Source organism: Amblyomma maculatum, chromosome 7 (genome assembly GCF_055883805.1).
Source record: "Amblyomma maculatum isolate TAMU_Amacu chromosome 7, ASM5588380v1, whole genome shotgun sequence".
NCBI classification, from domain to species: domain Eukaryota; kingdom Metazoa; phylum Arthropoda; class Arachnida; order Ixodida; family Ixodidae; genus Amblyomma; species Amblyomma maculatum.
This window is the reverse complement of record NC_139350.1, coordinates 98,262,085-98,275,861: the sequence shown is the minus strand read 5'-3', so window position 1 is coordinate 98,275,861 and position 13,777 is coordinate 98,262,085. Positions and strand designations below refer to the sequence as shown.

General features: G+C 47.4%; 26 non-coding genes across 26 annotated transcripts; all 26 read left to right on the top strand.

Moving 5' to 3' along the window:
- Positions 1-2: 2 nt before the first annotated feature.
- On the top strand, positions 3-75 carry TRNAT-CGU (transfer RNA threonine (anticodon CGU)). Its single transcript has one exon. It is a non-coding gene; the product is annotated as a tRNA-Thr (tRNA).
- Positions 76-499: 424 nt separating this feature from the next.
- On the top strand, positions 500-572 carry TRNAT-CGU (transfer RNA threonine (anticodon CGU)). Its single transcript has one exon. It is a non-coding gene; the product is annotated as a tRNA-Thr (tRNA).
- Positions 573-998: 426 nt separating this feature from the next.
- On the top strand, positions 999-1,071 carry TRNAT-CGU (transfer RNA threonine (anticodon CGU)). Its single transcript has one exon. It is a non-coding gene; the product is annotated as a tRNA-Thr (tRNA).
- A 428-nt stretch (positions 1,072-1,499) lies between these two features.
- On the top strand, positions 1,500-1,572 carry TRNAT-CGU (transfer RNA threonine (anticodon CGU)). Its single transcript has one exon. It is a non-coding gene; the product is annotated as a tRNA-Thr (tRNA).
- A 926-nt stretch (positions 1,573-2,498) lies between these two features.
- TRNAT-CGU (transfer RNA threonine (anticodon CGU)) lies at positions 2,499-2,571 on the top strand. The gene has a single exon. It is a non-coding gene; the product is annotated as a tRNA-Thr (tRNA).
- A 427-nt stretch (positions 2,572-2,998) lies between these two features.
- On the top strand, positions 2,999-3,071 carry TRNAT-CGU (transfer RNA threonine (anticodon CGU)). The gene has a single exon. It is a non-coding gene; the product is annotated as a tRNA-Thr (tRNA).
- A 429-nt stretch (positions 3,072-3,500) lies between these two features.
- TRNAT-CGU (transfer RNA threonine (anticodon CGU)) lies at positions 3,501-3,573 on the top strand. Its single transcript has one exon. It is a non-coding gene; the product is annotated as a tRNA-Thr (tRNA).
- A 428-nt stretch (positions 3,574-4,001) lies between these two features.
- TRNAT-CGU (transfer RNA threonine (anticodon CGU)) lies at positions 4,002-4,074 on the top strand. Its single transcript has one exon. It is a non-coding gene; the product is annotated as a tRNA-Thr (tRNA).
- A 425-nt stretch (positions 4,075-4,499) lies between these two features.
- On the top strand, positions 4,500-4,572 carry TRNAT-CGU (transfer RNA threonine (anticodon CGU)). The gene has a single exon. It is a non-coding gene; the product is annotated as a tRNA-Thr (tRNA).
- A 925-nt stretch (positions 4,573-5,497) lies between these two features.
- TRNAT-CGU (transfer RNA threonine (anticodon CGU)) lies at positions 5,498-5,570 on the top strand. Its single transcript has one exon. It is a non-coding gene; the product is annotated as a tRNA-Thr (tRNA).
- A 429-nt stretch (positions 5,571-5,999) lies between these two features.
- TRNAT-CGU (transfer RNA threonine (anticodon CGU)) lies at positions 6,000-6,072 on the top strand. Its single transcript has one exon. It is a non-coding gene; the product is annotated as a tRNA-Thr (tRNA).
- A 427-nt stretch (positions 6,073-6,499) lies between these two features.
- Positions 6,500-6,572, top strand: TRNAT-CGU (transfer RNA threonine (anticodon CGU)). The gene has a single exon. It is a non-coding gene; the product is annotated as a tRNA-Thr (tRNA).
- Positions 6,573-6,997: 425 nt separating this feature from the next.
- Positions 6,998-7,070, top strand: TRNAT-CGU (transfer RNA threonine (anticodon CGU)). Its single transcript has one exon. It is a non-coding gene; the product is annotated as a tRNA-Thr (tRNA).
- A 429-nt stretch (positions 7,071-7,499) lies between these two features.
- Positions 7,500-7,572, top strand: TRNAT-CGU (transfer RNA threonine (anticodon CGU)). Its single transcript has one exon. It is a non-coding gene; the product is annotated as a tRNA-Thr (tRNA).
- Positions 7,573-8,000: 428 nt separating this feature from the next.
- On the top strand, positions 8,001-8,073 carry TRNAT-CGU (transfer RNA threonine (anticodon CGU)). Its single transcript has one exon. It is a non-coding gene; the product is annotated as a tRNA-Thr (tRNA).
- A 428-nt stretch (positions 8,074-8,501) lies between these two features.
- On the top strand, positions 8,502-8,574 carry TRNAT-CGU (transfer RNA threonine (anticodon CGU)). The gene has a single exon. It is a non-coding gene; the product is annotated as a tRNA-Thr (tRNA).
- Positions 8,575-9,003: 429 nt separating this feature from the next.
- On the top strand, positions 9,004-9,076 carry TRNAT-CGU (transfer RNA threonine (anticodon CGU)). Its single transcript has one exon. It is a non-coding gene; the product is annotated as a tRNA-Thr (tRNA).
- A 426-nt stretch (positions 9,077-9,502) lies between these two features.
- On the top strand, positions 9,503-9,575 carry TRNAT-CGU (transfer RNA threonine (anticodon CGU)). The gene has a single exon. It is a non-coding gene; the product is annotated as a tRNA-Thr (tRNA).
- A 427-nt stretch (positions 9,576-10,002) lies between these two features.
- On the top strand, positions 10,003-10,075 carry TRNAT-CGU (transfer RNA threonine (anticodon CGU)). The gene has a single exon. It is a non-coding gene; the product is annotated as a tRNA-Thr (tRNA).
- Positions 10,076-10,503: 428 nt separating this feature from the next.
- Positions 10,504-10,576, top strand: TRNAT-CGU (transfer RNA threonine (anticodon CGU)). The gene has a single exon. It is a non-coding gene; the product is annotated as a tRNA-Thr (tRNA).
- A 425-nt stretch (positions 10,577-11,001) lies between these two features.
- On the top strand, positions 11,002-11,074 carry TRNAT-CGU (transfer RNA threonine (anticodon CGU)). The gene has a single exon. It is a non-coding gene; the product is annotated as a tRNA-Thr (tRNA).
- Positions 11,075-11,503: 429 nt separating this feature from the next.
- TRNAT-CGU (transfer RNA threonine (anticodon CGU)) lies at positions 11,504-11,576 on the top strand. Its single transcript has one exon. It is a non-coding gene; the product is annotated as a tRNA-Thr (tRNA).
- A 427-nt stretch (positions 11,577-12,003) lies between these two features.
- TRNAT-CGU (transfer RNA threonine (anticodon CGU)) lies at positions 12,004-12,076 on the top strand. Its single transcript has one exon. It is a non-coding gene; the product is annotated as a tRNA-Thr (tRNA).
- Positions 12,077-12,503: 427 nt separating this feature from the next.
- TRNAT-CGU (transfer RNA threonine (anticodon CGU)) lies at positions 12,504-12,576 on the top strand. The gene has a single exon. It is a non-coding gene; the product is annotated as a tRNA-Thr (tRNA).
- Positions 12,577-13,005: 429 nt separating this feature from the next.
- Positions 13,006-13,078, top strand: TRNAT-CGU (transfer RNA threonine (anticodon CGU)). The gene has a single exon. It is a non-coding gene; the product is annotated as a tRNA-Thr (tRNA).
- Positions 13,079-13,506: 428 nt separating this feature from the next.
- TRNAT-CGU (transfer RNA threonine (anticodon CGU)) lies at positions 13,507-13,579 on the top strand. Its single transcript has one exon. It is a non-coding gene; the product is annotated as a tRNA-Thr (tRNA).
- The last annotated feature ends 198 nt before the right edge of the window (positions 13,580-13,777 follow it).

The following is a 13,777-nucleotide window of genomic DNA, read 5'->3' as shown; positions in this document are numbered from 1 at the left end:
CGGCCGATGTAGCTCAGTTGGTAGAGCACCGGACGCGTTATTCGGAGGTCGTGGGTTCGGATCCCACCATCGGCACGTTATTTTTCTTCTACTTTGTGTTTAATTATCTTTCCCCTAACAGATTACATTACTAATTTCTGTGATTATCCAAGTAAACATTAAAAAAAAAGACATAAAGTACTATCCCCAACGCTTTCCTTGGCCTCGCCGACTGTTGGCTTCTTTCCTTCATGCATTATAACGAGCACCCTCATTTCCCTTTAATTGATCTGCTTGCAGCTAACGGGGGTCTCGGTTCTGGCAGTCTTGAAGCCATAGGTAGCGTAAGAGGGTTCTAGCACAGCTTTCGCCCTCGCTCTTGATCACGTTCTACGTGACGCTGGCGGTAACAAAGGACGTTCTACGTCCGCCGCTATGGTTGAGGGTGGCGCTGGTGAACACTCTCAAGGTTCGTATACAGACAACATAAATACCCAAGCAAGTAGCAGGGGGGACAGCGGCCGATGTAGCTCAGTTGGTAGAGCACCGGACGCGTTATTCGGAGGTCGTGGGTTCGGATCCCACCATCGGCACGTTGTTTTTTCTTCTACTTTATGTTTAATTATCTTTCCCCTAACAGATTACATTACTAATTTCTGTGATTATCCAAGTAAACATTAAAAAAAAAAGACATAAAGTACTATCCCCAACGCTTTCCTTGGCCTCGCCGACTGTTGGCTTCTTTCCTTCATGCATTATAACGAGCACCCTCATTTCCCTTTAATTGATCTGCTTGTAGCTAACGGGGGTCTCGGTTCTGGCAGTCTTGAAGCCATAGGTAGCGTAAGAGGGTTCTAGCACAGCTTTCGCCCTCGCTCTTGATCACGTTCTACGTGACGCTGGCGGTAACAAAGGACGTTCTACGTCCGCCGCTATGGTTGAGGGTGGCGCTGGTGAACACTCTCAAGGTTCGTATACAGACAACATAAATACCCAAGCAAGTAGCAGGGGGGACAGCGGCCGATGTAGCTCAGTTGGTAGAGCACCGGACGCGTTATTCGGAGGTCGTGGGTTCGGATCCCACCATCGGCACGTTGTTTTTTCTTCTACTTTGTGTTTAATTATCTTTCCCCTAACAGATTACATTACTAATTTCTGTGATTATCCAAGTAAACATTAAAAAAAAAAAAGACATAAAGTACTATCCCCAACGCTTTCCTTGGCCTCGCCGACTGTTGGCTTCTTTCCTTCATGCATTATAACGAGCACCCTCATTTCCCTTTAATTGATCTGCTTGTAGCTAACGGGGGTCTCGGTTCTGGCAGTCTTGAAGCCATAGGTAGCGTAAGAGGGTTCTAGCACAGCTTTCGCCCTCGCTCTTGATCACGTTCTACGTGACGCTGGCGGTAACAAAGGACGTTCTACGTCCGCCGCTATGGTTGAGGGTGGCGCTGGTGAACACTTTCAAGGTTCGTATACAGACAACATAAATACCCAAGCAAGTAGCAGGGGGGACAGCGGCCGATGTAGCTCAGTTGGTAGAGCACCGGACGCGTTATTCGGAGGTCGTGGGTTCGGATCCCACCATCGGCACGTTATTTTTCTTCTACTTTGTGTTTAATTATCTTTCCCCTAACAGATTACATTACTAATTTCTGTGATTATCCAAGTAAACATTAAAAAAAAAGACATAAAGTACTATCCCCAACGCTTTCCTTGGCCTCGCCGACTGTTGGCTTCTTTCCTTCATGCATTATAACGAGCACCCTCATTTCCCTTTAATTGATCTGCTTGTAGCTAACGGGGGTCTCGGTTCTGGCAGTCTTGAAGCCATAGGTAGCGTAAGAGGGTTCTAGCACAGCTTTCGCCCTCGCTCTTGATAACGTTCTACGTGACGCTGGCGGTAACAAAGGACGTTCTACGTCCGCCGCTATGGTTGAGGGTGGCGCTGGTGAACACTCTCAAGGTTCGTATACAGACAACATAAATACCCAAGCAAGTAGCAGGGGGGACAGCGGCCGATGTAGCTCAGTTGGTAGAGCACCGGACGCGTTATTCGGAGGTCTTGGGTTCGGATCCCACCATCGGCACGTTGTTTTTTCTTCTACTTTGTGTTTAATTATCTCTCCCCTAACAGATTACATTACTAATTTCTGTGATTATCCAAGTAAACATTAAAAAAAAAAAAAGACATAAAGTACTATCCCCAACGCTTTCCTTGGCCTCGCCGACTGTTGGCTTCTTTCCTTCATGCATTATAACGAGCACCCTCATTTCCCTTTAATTGATCTGCTTGTAGCTAACGGGGGTCTCGGTTCTGGCAGTCTTGAAGCCATAGGTAGCGTAGGAGGGTTCTAGCACAGCTTTCGCCCTCGCTCTTGATCACGTTCTACGTGACGCTGGCGGTAACAAAGGACGTTCTACGTCCGCCGCTATGGTTGAGGGTGGCGCTGGTGAACACTCTCAAGGTTCGTATACAGACAACATAAATACCCAAGCAAGTAGCACAGGGGACAGCGGCCGATGTAGCTCAGTTGGTAGAGCACCGGACGCGTTATTCGGAGGTCGTGGGTTCGGATCCCACCATCGGCACGTTGTTTTTTCTTCTACTTTGTGTTTAATTATCTTTCCCCTAACAGATTACATTACTAATTTCTGTGATTATCCAAGTAAACATTAAAAAAAAAAAGACATAAAGTACTATCCCCAACGCTTTCCTTGGCCTCGCCGACTGTTGGCTTCTTTCCTTCATGCATTATAACGAGCACCCTCATTTCCCTTTAATTGATCTGCTTGTAGCTAACGGGGGTCTCGGTTCTGGCAGTCTTGAAGCCATAGGTAGCGTAAGAGGGTTCTAGCACAGCTTTCGCCCTCGCTCTTGATCACGTTCTAGGTGACGCTGGCGGTAACAAAGGACGTTCTACGTCCGCCGCTATGGTTGAGGGTGGCGCTGGTGAACACTCTCAAGGTTCGTATACAGACAAAATAAATACCCAAGCAAGTAGCAGGGGGGACAGCGGCCGATGTAGCTCAGTTGGTAGAGCACCGGACGCGTTATTCGGAGGTCGTGGGTTCGGATCCCACCATCGGCACGTTGTTTTTTCTTCTACTTTGTGTTTAATTATCTTTCCCCTAACAGATTACATTACTAATTTCTGTGATTATCCAAGTAAACATTAAAAAAAAAAAAAGACATAAAGTACTATCCCCAACGCTTTCCTTGGCCTCGCCGACTGTTGGCTTCTTTCCTTCATGCATTATAACGAGCACCCTCATTTCCCTTTAATTGATCTGCTTGTAGCTAACGGGGGTCTCGGTTCTGGCAGTCTTGAAGCCATAGGTAGCGTAAGAGGGTTCTAGCACAGCTTTCGCCCTCGCTCTTGATCACGTTCTACGTGACGCTGGCGGTAACAAAGGACGTTCTACGTCCGCCGCTATGGTTGAACGTGGCGCTGGTGAACACTCTCAAGGTTCGTATACAGACAACATAAATACCCAAGCAAGTAGCAGGGGGGACAGCGGCCGATGTAGCTCAGTTGGTAGAGCACCGGACGCGTTATTCGGAGGTCGTGGGTTCGGATCCCACCATCGGCACGTTGTTTTTTCTTCTACTTTGTGTTTAATTATCTTTCCCCTAACAGATTACATTACTAATTTCTGTGATTATCCAAGTAAACATTAAAAAAAAAAAAGACATAAAGTACTATCCCCAACGCTTTCCTTGGCCTCGCCGACTGTTGGCTTCTTTCCTTCATGCATTATAACGAGCACCCTCATTTCCCTTTAATTGATCTGCTTGTAGCTAACGGGGGTCTCGGTTCTGGCAGTCTTGAAGCCATAGGTAGCGTAAGAGGGTTCTAGCACAGCTTTCGCCCTCGCTCTTGATCACGTTCTACGTGACGCTGGCGGTAACAAAGGACGTTCTACGTCCGCCGCTATGGTTGAGGGTGGCGCTGGTGAACACTCTCAAGGTTCGTATACAGACAACATAAATACCCAAGCAAGTAGCAGGGGGGACAGCGGCCGATGTAGCTCAGTTGGTAGAGCACCGGACGCGTTATTCGGAGGTCGTGGGTTCGGATCCCACCATCGGCACGTTGTTTTTTCTTCTACTTTATGTTTAATTATCTTTCCCCTAACAGATTACATTACTAATTTCTGTGATTATCCAAGTAAACATTAAAAAAAAAGACATAAAGTACTATCCCCAACGCTTTCCTTGGCCTCGCCGACTGTTGGCTTCTTTCCTTCATGCATTATAACGAGCACCCTCATTTCCCTTTAATTGATCTGCTTGTAGCTAACGGGGGTCTCGGTTCTGGCAGTCTTGAAGCCATAGGTAGCGTAAGAGGGTTCTAGCACAGCTTTCGCCCTCGCTCTTGATCACGTTCTACGTGACGCTGGCGGTAACAAAGGACGTTCTACGTCCGCCGCTATGGTTGAGGGTGGCGCTGGTGAACACTTTCAAGGTTCGTATACAGACAACATAAATACCCAAGCAAGTAGCAGGGGGGACAGCGGCCGATGTAGCTCAGTTGGTAGAGCACCGGACGCGTTATTCGGAGGTCGTGGGTTCGGATCCCACCATCGGCACGTTGTTTTTTCTTCTACTTTGTGTTTAATTATCTTTCCCCTAACAGATTACATTACTAATTTCTGTGATTATCCAAGTAAACATTAAAAAAAAAAGACATAAAGTACTATCCCCAACGCTTTCCTTGGCCTCGCCGACTGTTGGCTTCTTTCCTTCATGCATTATAACGAGCACCCTCATTTCCCTTTAATTGATCTGCTTGTAGCTAACGGGGGTCTCGGTTCTGGCAGTCTTGAAGCCATAGGTAGCGTAAGAGGGTTCTAGCACAGCTTTCGCCCTCGCTCTTGATAACGTTCTACGTGACGCTGGCGGTAACAAAGGACGTTCTACGTCCGCCGCTATGGTTGAGGGTGGCGCTGGTGAACACTCTCAAGGTTCGTATACAGACAACATAAATACCCAAGCAAGTAGCAGGGGGGACAGCGGCCGATGTAGCTCAGTTGGTAGAGCACCGGACGCGTTATTCGGAGGTCTTGGGTTCGGATCCCACCATCGGCACGTTGTTTTTTCTTCTACTTTGTGTTTAATTATCTTTCCCCTAACAGATTACATTACTAATTTCTGTGATTATCCAAGTAAACATTAAAAAAAAAAGACATAAAGTACTATCCCCAACGCTTTCCTTGGCCTCGCCGACTGTTGGCTTCTTTCCTTCATGCATTATAACGAGCACCCTCATTTCCCTTTAATTGATCTGCTTGTAGCTAACGGGGGTCTCGGTTCTGGCAGTCTTGAAGCCATAGGTAGCGTAGGAGGGTTCTAGCACAGCTTTCGCCCTCGCTCTTGATCACGTTCTACGTGACGCTGGCGGTAACAAAGGACGTTCTACGTCCGCCGCTATGGTTGAGGGTGGCGCTGGTGAACACTCTCAAGGTTCGTATACAGACAACATAAATACCCAAGCAAGTAGCACAGGGGACAGCGGCCGATGTAGCTCAGTTGGTAGAGCACCGGACGCGTTATTCGGAGGTCGTGGGTTCGGATCCCACCATCGGCACGTTGTTTTTTCTTCTACTTTGTGTTTAATTATCTTTCCCCTAACAGATTACATTACTAATTTCTGTGATTATCCAAGTAAACATTAAAAAAAAAAAAAGACATAAAGTACTATCCCCAACGCTTTCCTTGGCCTCGCCGACTGTTGGCTTCTTTCCTTCATGCATTATAACGAGCACCCTCATTTCCCTTTAATTGATCTGCTTGTAGCTAACGGGGGTCTCGGTTCTGGCAGTCTTGAAGCCATAGGTAGCGTAAGAGGGTTCTAGCACAGCTTTCGCCCTCGCTCTTGATCACGTTCTACGTGACGCTGGCGGTAACAAAGGACGTTCTACGTCCGCCGCTATGGTTGAGGGTGGCGCTGGTGAACACTCTCAAGGTTCGTATACAGACAAAATAAATACCCAAGCAAGTAGCAGGGGGGACAGCGGCCGATGTAGCTCAGTTGGTAGAGCACCGGACGCGTTATTCGGAGGTCGTGGGTTCGGATCCCACCATCGGCACGTTGTTTTTTCTTCTACTTTGTGTTTAATTATCTTTCCCCTAACAGATTACATTACTAATTTCTGTGATTATCCAAGTAAACATTAAAAAAAAAAAGACATAAAGTACTATCCCCAACGCTTTCCTTGGCCTCGCCGACTGTTGGCTTCTTTCCTTCATGCATTATAACGAGCACCCTCATTTCCCTTTAATTGATCTGCTTGTAGCTAACGGGGGTCTCGGTTCTGGCAGTCTTGAAGCCATAGGTAGCGTAAGAGGGTTCTAGCACAGCTTTCGCCCTCGCTCTTGATCACGTTCTACGTGACGCTGGCGGTAACAAAGGACGTTCTACGTCCGCCGCTATGGTTGAGGGTGGCGCTGGTGAACACTCTCAAGGTTCGTATACAGACAACATAAATACCCAAGCAAGTAGCAGGGGGGACAGCGGCCGATGTAGCTCAGTTGGTAGAGCACCGGACGCGTTATTCGGAGGTCGTGGGTTCGGATCCCACCATCGGCACGTTGTTTTTTCTTCTACTTTGTGTTTAATTATCTTTCCCCTAACAGATTACATTACTAATTTCTGTGATTATCCAAGTAAACATTAAAAAAAAAGACATAAAGTACTATCCCCAACGCTTTCCTTGGCCTCGCCGACTGTTGGCTTCTTTCCTTCATGCATTATAACGAGCACCCTCATTTCCCTTTAATTGATCTGCTTGTAGATAACGGGGGTCTCGGTTCTGGCAGTCTTGAAGCCATAGGTAGCGTAAGAGGGTTCTAGCACAGCTTTCGCCCTCGCTCTTGATCACGTTCTACGTGACGCTGGCGGTAACAAAGGACGTTCTACGTCCGCCGCTATGGTTGAGGGTGGCGCTGGTGAACACTCTCAAGGTTCGTATACAGACAACATAAATACCCAAGCAAGTAGCAGGGGGGACAGCGGCCGATGTAGCTCAGTTGGTAGAGCACCGGACGCGTTATTCGGAGGTCGTGGGTTCGGATCCCACCATCGGCACGTTGTTTTTTCTTCTACTTTGTGTTTAATTATCTTTCCCCTAACAGATTACATTACTAATTTCTGTGATTATCCAAGTAAACATTGAAAAAAAAAAAAGACATAAAGTACTATCCCCAACGCTTTCCTTGGCCTCGCCGACTGTTGGCTTCTTTCCTTCATGCATTATAACGAGCACCCTCATTTCCCTTTAATTGATCTGCTTGTAGCTAACGGGGGTCTCGGTTCTGGCAGTCTTGAAGCCATAGGTAGCGTAAGAGGGTTCTAGCACAGCTTTCGCCCTCGCTCTTGATCACGTTCTACGTGACGCTGGCGGTAACAAAGGACGTATTACGTCCGCCGCTATGGTTGAGGGTGGCGCTGGTGAACACTCTCAAGGTTCGTATACAGACAACATAAATACCCAAGCAAGTAGCAGGGGGGACAGCGGCCGATGTAGCTCAGTTGGTAGAGCACCGGACGCGTTATTCGGAGGTCGTGGGTTCGGATCCCACCATCGGCACGTTGTTTTTTCTTCTACTTTGTGTTTAATTATCTTTCCCCTAACAGATTACATTACTAATTTCTGTGATTATCCAAGTAAACATTAAAAAAAAAAAAGACATAAAGTACTATCCCCAACGCTTTCCTTGGCCTCGCCGACTGTTGGCTTCTTTCCTTCATGCATTATAACGAGCACCCTCATTTCCCTTTAATTGATCTGCTTGTAGCTAACGGGGGTCTCGGTTCTGGCAGTCTTGAAGCCATAGGTAGCGTAAGAGGGTTCTAGCACAGCTTTCGCCCTCGCTCTTGATCACGTTCTACGTGACGCTGGCGGTAACAAAGGACGTTCTACGTCCGCCGCTATGGTTGAGGGTGGCGCTGGTGAACACTCTCAAGGTTCGTATACAGACAACATAAATACCCAAGCAAGTAGCAGGGGGGACTGCGGCCGATGTAGCTCAGTTGGTAGAGCACCGGACGCGTTATTCGGAGGTCGTGGGTTCGGATCCCACCATCGGCACGTTGTTTTTTCTTCTACTTTGTGTTTAATTATCTTTCCCCTAACAGATTACATTACTAATTTCTGTGATTATCCAAGTAAACATTAAAAAAAAAAAAGACATAAAGTACTATCCCCAACGCTTTCCTTGGCCTCGCCGACTGTTGGCTTCTTTCCTTCATGCATTATAACGAGCACCCTCATTTCCCTTTAATTGATCTGCTTGTAGCTAACGGGGGTCTCGGTTCTGGCAGTCTTGAAGCCATAGGTAGCGTAAGAGGGTTCTAGCACAGCTTTCGCCCTCGCTCTTGATCACGTTCTACGTGACGCTGGCGGTAACAAAGGACGTTCTACGTCCGCCGCTATGGTTGAGGGTGGCGCTGGTGAACACTCTCAAGGTTCGTATACAGACAACATAAATACCCAAGCAAGTAGCAGGGGGGACAGCGGCCGATGTAGCTCAGTTGGTAGAGCACCGGACGCGTTATTCGGAGGTCGTGGGTTCGGATCCCACCATCGGCACGTTGTTTTTTCTTCTACTTTGTGTTTAATTATCTTTCCCCTAACAGATTACATTACTAATTTCTGTGATTATCCAAGTAAACATTAAAAAAAAAAAAAGACATAAAGTACTATCCCCAACGCTTTCCTTGGCCTCGCCGACTGTTGGCTTCTTTCCTTCATGCATTATAACGAGCACCCTCATTTCCCTTTAATTGATCTGCTTGTAGCTAACGGGGGTCTCGGTTCTGGCAGTCTTGAAGCCATAGGTAGCGTAAGAGGGTTCTAGCACAGCTTTCGCCCTCGCTCTTGATCACGTTCTACGTGACGCTGGCGGTAACAAAGGACGTTCTACGTCCGCCGCTATGGTTGAGGGTGGCGCTGGTGAACACTCTCAAGGTTCGTATACAGACAACATAAATACCCAAGCAAGTAGCAGGGGGGACAGCGGCCGATGTAGCTCAGTTGGTAGAGCACCGGACGCGTTATTCGGAGGTCGTGGGTTCGGATCCCACCATCGGCACGTTGTTTTTTCTTCTACTTTGTGTTTAATTATCTTTCCCCTAACAGATTACATTACTAATTTCTGTGATTATCCAAGTAAACATTAAAAAAAAAAGACATAAAGTACTATCCCCAACGCTTTCCTTGGCCTCGCCGACTGTTGGCTTCTTTCCTTCATGCATTATAACGAGCACCCTCATTTCCCTTTAATTGATCTGCTTGTAGCTAACGGGGGTCTCGGTTCTGGCAGTCTTGAAGCCATAGGTAGCGTAAGAGGGTTCTAGCACAGCTTTCGCCCTCGCTCTTGATCACGTTCTACGTGACGCTGGCGGTAACAAAGGACGTTCTACGTCCGCCGCTATGGTTGAGGGTGGCGCTGGTGAACACTCTCAAGGTTCGTATACAGACAACATAAATACCCAAGCAAGTAGCAGGGGGGACAGCGGCCGATGTAGCTCAGTTGGTAGAGCACCGGACGCGTTATTCGGAGGTCGTGGGTTCGGATCCCACCATCGGCACGTTGTTTTTTCTTCTACTTTGTGTTTAATTATCTTTCCCCTAACAGATTACATTACTAATTTCTGTGATTATCCAAGTAAACATTAAAAAAAAAAAGACATAAAGTACTATCCCCAACGCTTTCCTTGGCCTCGCCGACTGTTGGCTTCTTTCCTTCATGCATTATAACGAGCACCCTCATTTCCCTTTAATTGATCTGCTTGTAGCTAACGGGGGTCTCGGTTCTGGCAGTCTTGAAGCCATAGGTAGCGTAAGAGGGTTCTAGCACAGCTTTCGCCCTCGATCTTGATCACGTTCTACGTGACGCTGGCGGTAACAAAGGACGTTCTACGTCCGCCGCTATGGTTGAGGGTGGCGCTGGTGAACACTCTCAAGGTTCGTATACAGACAACATAAATACCCAAGCAAGTAGCAGGGGGGACTGCGGCCGATGTAGCTCAGTTGGTAGAGCACCGGACGCGTTATTCGGAGGTCGTGGGTTCGGATCCCACCATCGGCACGTTGTTTTTTCTTCTACTTTGTGTTTAATTATCTTTCCCCTAACAGATTACATTACTAATTTCTGTGATTATCCAAGTAAACATTAAAAAAAAAAAAGACATAAAGTACTATCCCCAACGCTTTCCTTGGCCTCGCCGACTGTTGGCTTCTTTCCTTCATGCATTATAACGAGCACCCTCATTTCCCTTTAATTGATCTGCTTGTAGCTAACGGGGGTCTCGGTTCTGGCAGTCTTGAAGCCATAGGTAGCGTAAGAGGGTTCTAGCACAGCTTTCGCCCTCGCTCTTGATCACGTTCTACGTGACGCTGGCGGTAACAAAGGACGTTCTACGTCCGCCGCTATGGTTGAGGGTGGCGCTGGTGAACACTCTCAAGGTTCGTATACAGACAACATAAATACCGAAGCAAGTAGCAGGGGGGACAGCGGCCGATGTAGCTCAGTTGGTAGAGCACCGGACGCGTTATTCGGAGGTCGTGGGTTCGGATCCCACCATCGGCACGTTGTTTTTTCTTCTACTTTGTGTTTAATTATCTTTCCCCTAACAGATTACATTACTAATTTCTGTGATTATCCAAGTAAACATTAAAAAAAAAGACATAAAGTACTATCCCCAACGCTTTCCTTGGCCTCGCCGACTGTTGGCTTCTTTCCTTCATGCATTATAACGAGCACCCTCATTTCCCTTTAATTGATCTGCTTGTAGCTAACGGGGGTCTCGGCTCTGGCAGTCTTGAAGCCATAGGTAGCGTAAGAGGGTTCTAGCACAGCTTTCGCCCTCGCTCTTGATCACGTTCTACGTGACGCTGGCGGTAACAAAGGACGTTCTACGTCCGCCGCTATGGTTGAGGGTGGCGCTGGTGAACACTCTCAAGGTTCGTATACAGACAACATAAATACCCAAGCAAGTAGCAGGGGGGACAGCGGCCGATGTAGCTCAGTTGGTAGAGCACCGGACGCGTTATTCGGAGGTCGTGGGTTCGGATCCCACCATCGGCACGTTGTTTTTTCTTCTACTTTGTGTTTAATTATCTTTCCCCTAACAGATTACATTACTAATTTCTGTGATTATCCAAGTAAACATTGAAAAAAAAAAAAGACATAAAGTACTATCCCCAACGCTTTCCTTGGCCTCGCCGACTGTTGGCTTCTTTCCTTCATGCATTATAACGAGCACCCTCATTTCCCTTTAATTGATCTGCTTGTAGCTAACGGGGGTCTCGGTTCTGGCAGTCTTGAAGCCATAGGTAGCGTAAGAGGGTTCTAGCACAGCTTTCGCCCTCGCTCTTGATCACGTTCTACGTGACGCTGGCGGTAACAAAGGACGTTCTACGTCCGCCGCTATGGTTGAGGGTGGCGCTGGTGAACACTCTCAAGATTCGTATACAGACAACATAAATACCCAAGCAAGTAGCAGGGGGGACAGCGGCCGATGTAGCTCAGTTGGTAGAGCACCGGACGCGTTATTCGGAGGTCGTGGGTTCGGATCCCACCATCGGCACGTTGTTTTTTCTTCTACTTTGTGTTTAATTATCTTTCCCCTAACAGATTACATTACTAATTTCTGTGATTATCCAAGTAAACATTAAAAAAAAAAAGACATAAAGTACTATCCCCAACGCTTTCCTTGGCCTCGCCGACTGTTGGCTTCTTTCCTTCATGCATTATAACGAGCACCCTCATTTCCCTTTAATTGATCTGCTTGTAGCTAACGGGGGTCTCGGTTCTGGCAGTCTTGAAGCCATAGGTAGCGTAAGAGGGTTCTAGCACAGCTTTCGCCCTCGCTCTTGATCACGTTCTACGTGACGCTGGCGGTAACAAAGGACGTTCTACGTCCGCCGCTATGGTTGAGGGTGGCGCTGGTGAACACTCTCAAGGTTCGTATACAGACAACATAAATACCCAAGCAAGTAGCAGGGGGGACTGCGGCCGATGTAGCTCAGTTGGTAGAGCACCGGACGCGTTATTCGGAGGTCGTGGGTTCGGATCCCACCATCGGCACGTTGTTTTTTCTTCTACTTTGTGTTTAATTATCTTTCCCCTAACAGATTACATTACTAATTTCTGTGATTATCCAAGTAAACATTTAAAAAAAAAAAAGACAAAGTACTATCCCCAACGCTCTCCTTGGCCTCGCCGACTGTTGGCTTCTTTCCTTCATGCATTATAACGAGCACCCTCATTTCCCTTTAATTGATCTGTTTGTAGCTAACGGGGGTCTCGGTTCTGGCAGTCTTGAAGCCATAGGTAGCGTAAGAGGGTTCTAGCACAGCTTTCGCCCTCGCTCTTGATCACGTTCTACGTGACGCTGGCGGTAACAAAGGACGTTCTACGTCCGCCGCTATGGTTGAGGGTGGCGCTGGTGAACACTCTCAAGGTTCGTATACAGACAACATAAATACCCAAGCAAGTAGCAGGGGGGACAGCGGCCGATGTAGCTCAGTTGGTAGAGCACCGGACGCGTTATTCGGAGGTCGTGGGTTCGGATCCCACCATCGGCACGTTGTTTTTTCTTCTACTTTGTGTTTAATTATCTTTCCCCTAACAGATTACATTACTAATTTCTGTGATTATCCAAGTAAACATTAAAAAAAAAAAAAAAGACAAAGTACTATCCCCAACGCTCTCCTTGGCCTCGCCGACTGTTGGCTTCTTTCCTTCATGCATTATAACGAGCACCCTCATTTCCCTTTAATTGATCTGCTTGTAGCTAACGGGGGTCTCGGTTCTGGCAGTCTTGAAGCCATAGGTAGCGTAAGAGGGTTCTAGCACAGCTTTCGCCCTCGCTCTTGATCACGTTCTACGTGACGCTGGCGGTAACAAAGGACGTTCTACGTCCGCCGCTATGGTTGAGGGTGGCGCTGGTGAACACTCTCAAGGTTCGTATACAGACAACATAAATACCCAAGCAAGTAGCAGGGGGGACAGCGGCCGATGTAGCTCAGTTGGTAGAGCACCGGACGCGTTATTCGGAGGTCGTGGGTTCGGATCCCACCATCGGCACGTTGTTTTTTCTTCTACTTTGTGTTTAATTATCTTTCCCCTAACAGATTACATTACTAATTTCTGTGATTATCCAAGTAAACATTAAAAAAAAAAAAAAGACAAAGTACTATCCCCAACGCTCTCCTTGGCCTCGCCGACTGTTGGCTTCTTTCCTTCATGCATTATAACGAGCACCCTCATTTCCCTTTAATTGATCTGCTTGTAGCTAACGGGGGTCTCGGTTCTGGCAGTCTTGAAGCCATAGGTAGCGTAAGAGGGTTCTAGCACAGCTTTCGCCCTCGCTCTTGATCACGTTCTACGTGACGCTGGCGGTAACAAAGGACGTTCTACGTCCGCCGCTATGGTTGAGGGTGGCGCTGGTGAACACTCTCAAGGTTCGTATACAGACAACATAAATACCCAAGCAAGTAGCAGGGGGGACAGCGGCCGATGTAGCTCAGTTGGTAGAGCACCGGACGCGTTATTCGGAGGTCGTGGGTTCGGATCCCACCATCGGCACGTTGTTTTTTCTTCTACTTTGTGTTTAATTATCTTTCCCCTAACAGATTACATTACTAATTTCTGTGATTATCCAAGTAAACATTAAAAAAAAAAGACATAAAGTACTATCCCCAACGCTTTCCTTGGCCTCGCCGACTGTTGGCTTCTTTCCTTCATGCATTATAACGAGCACCCTCATTTCCCTTTAATTGATCT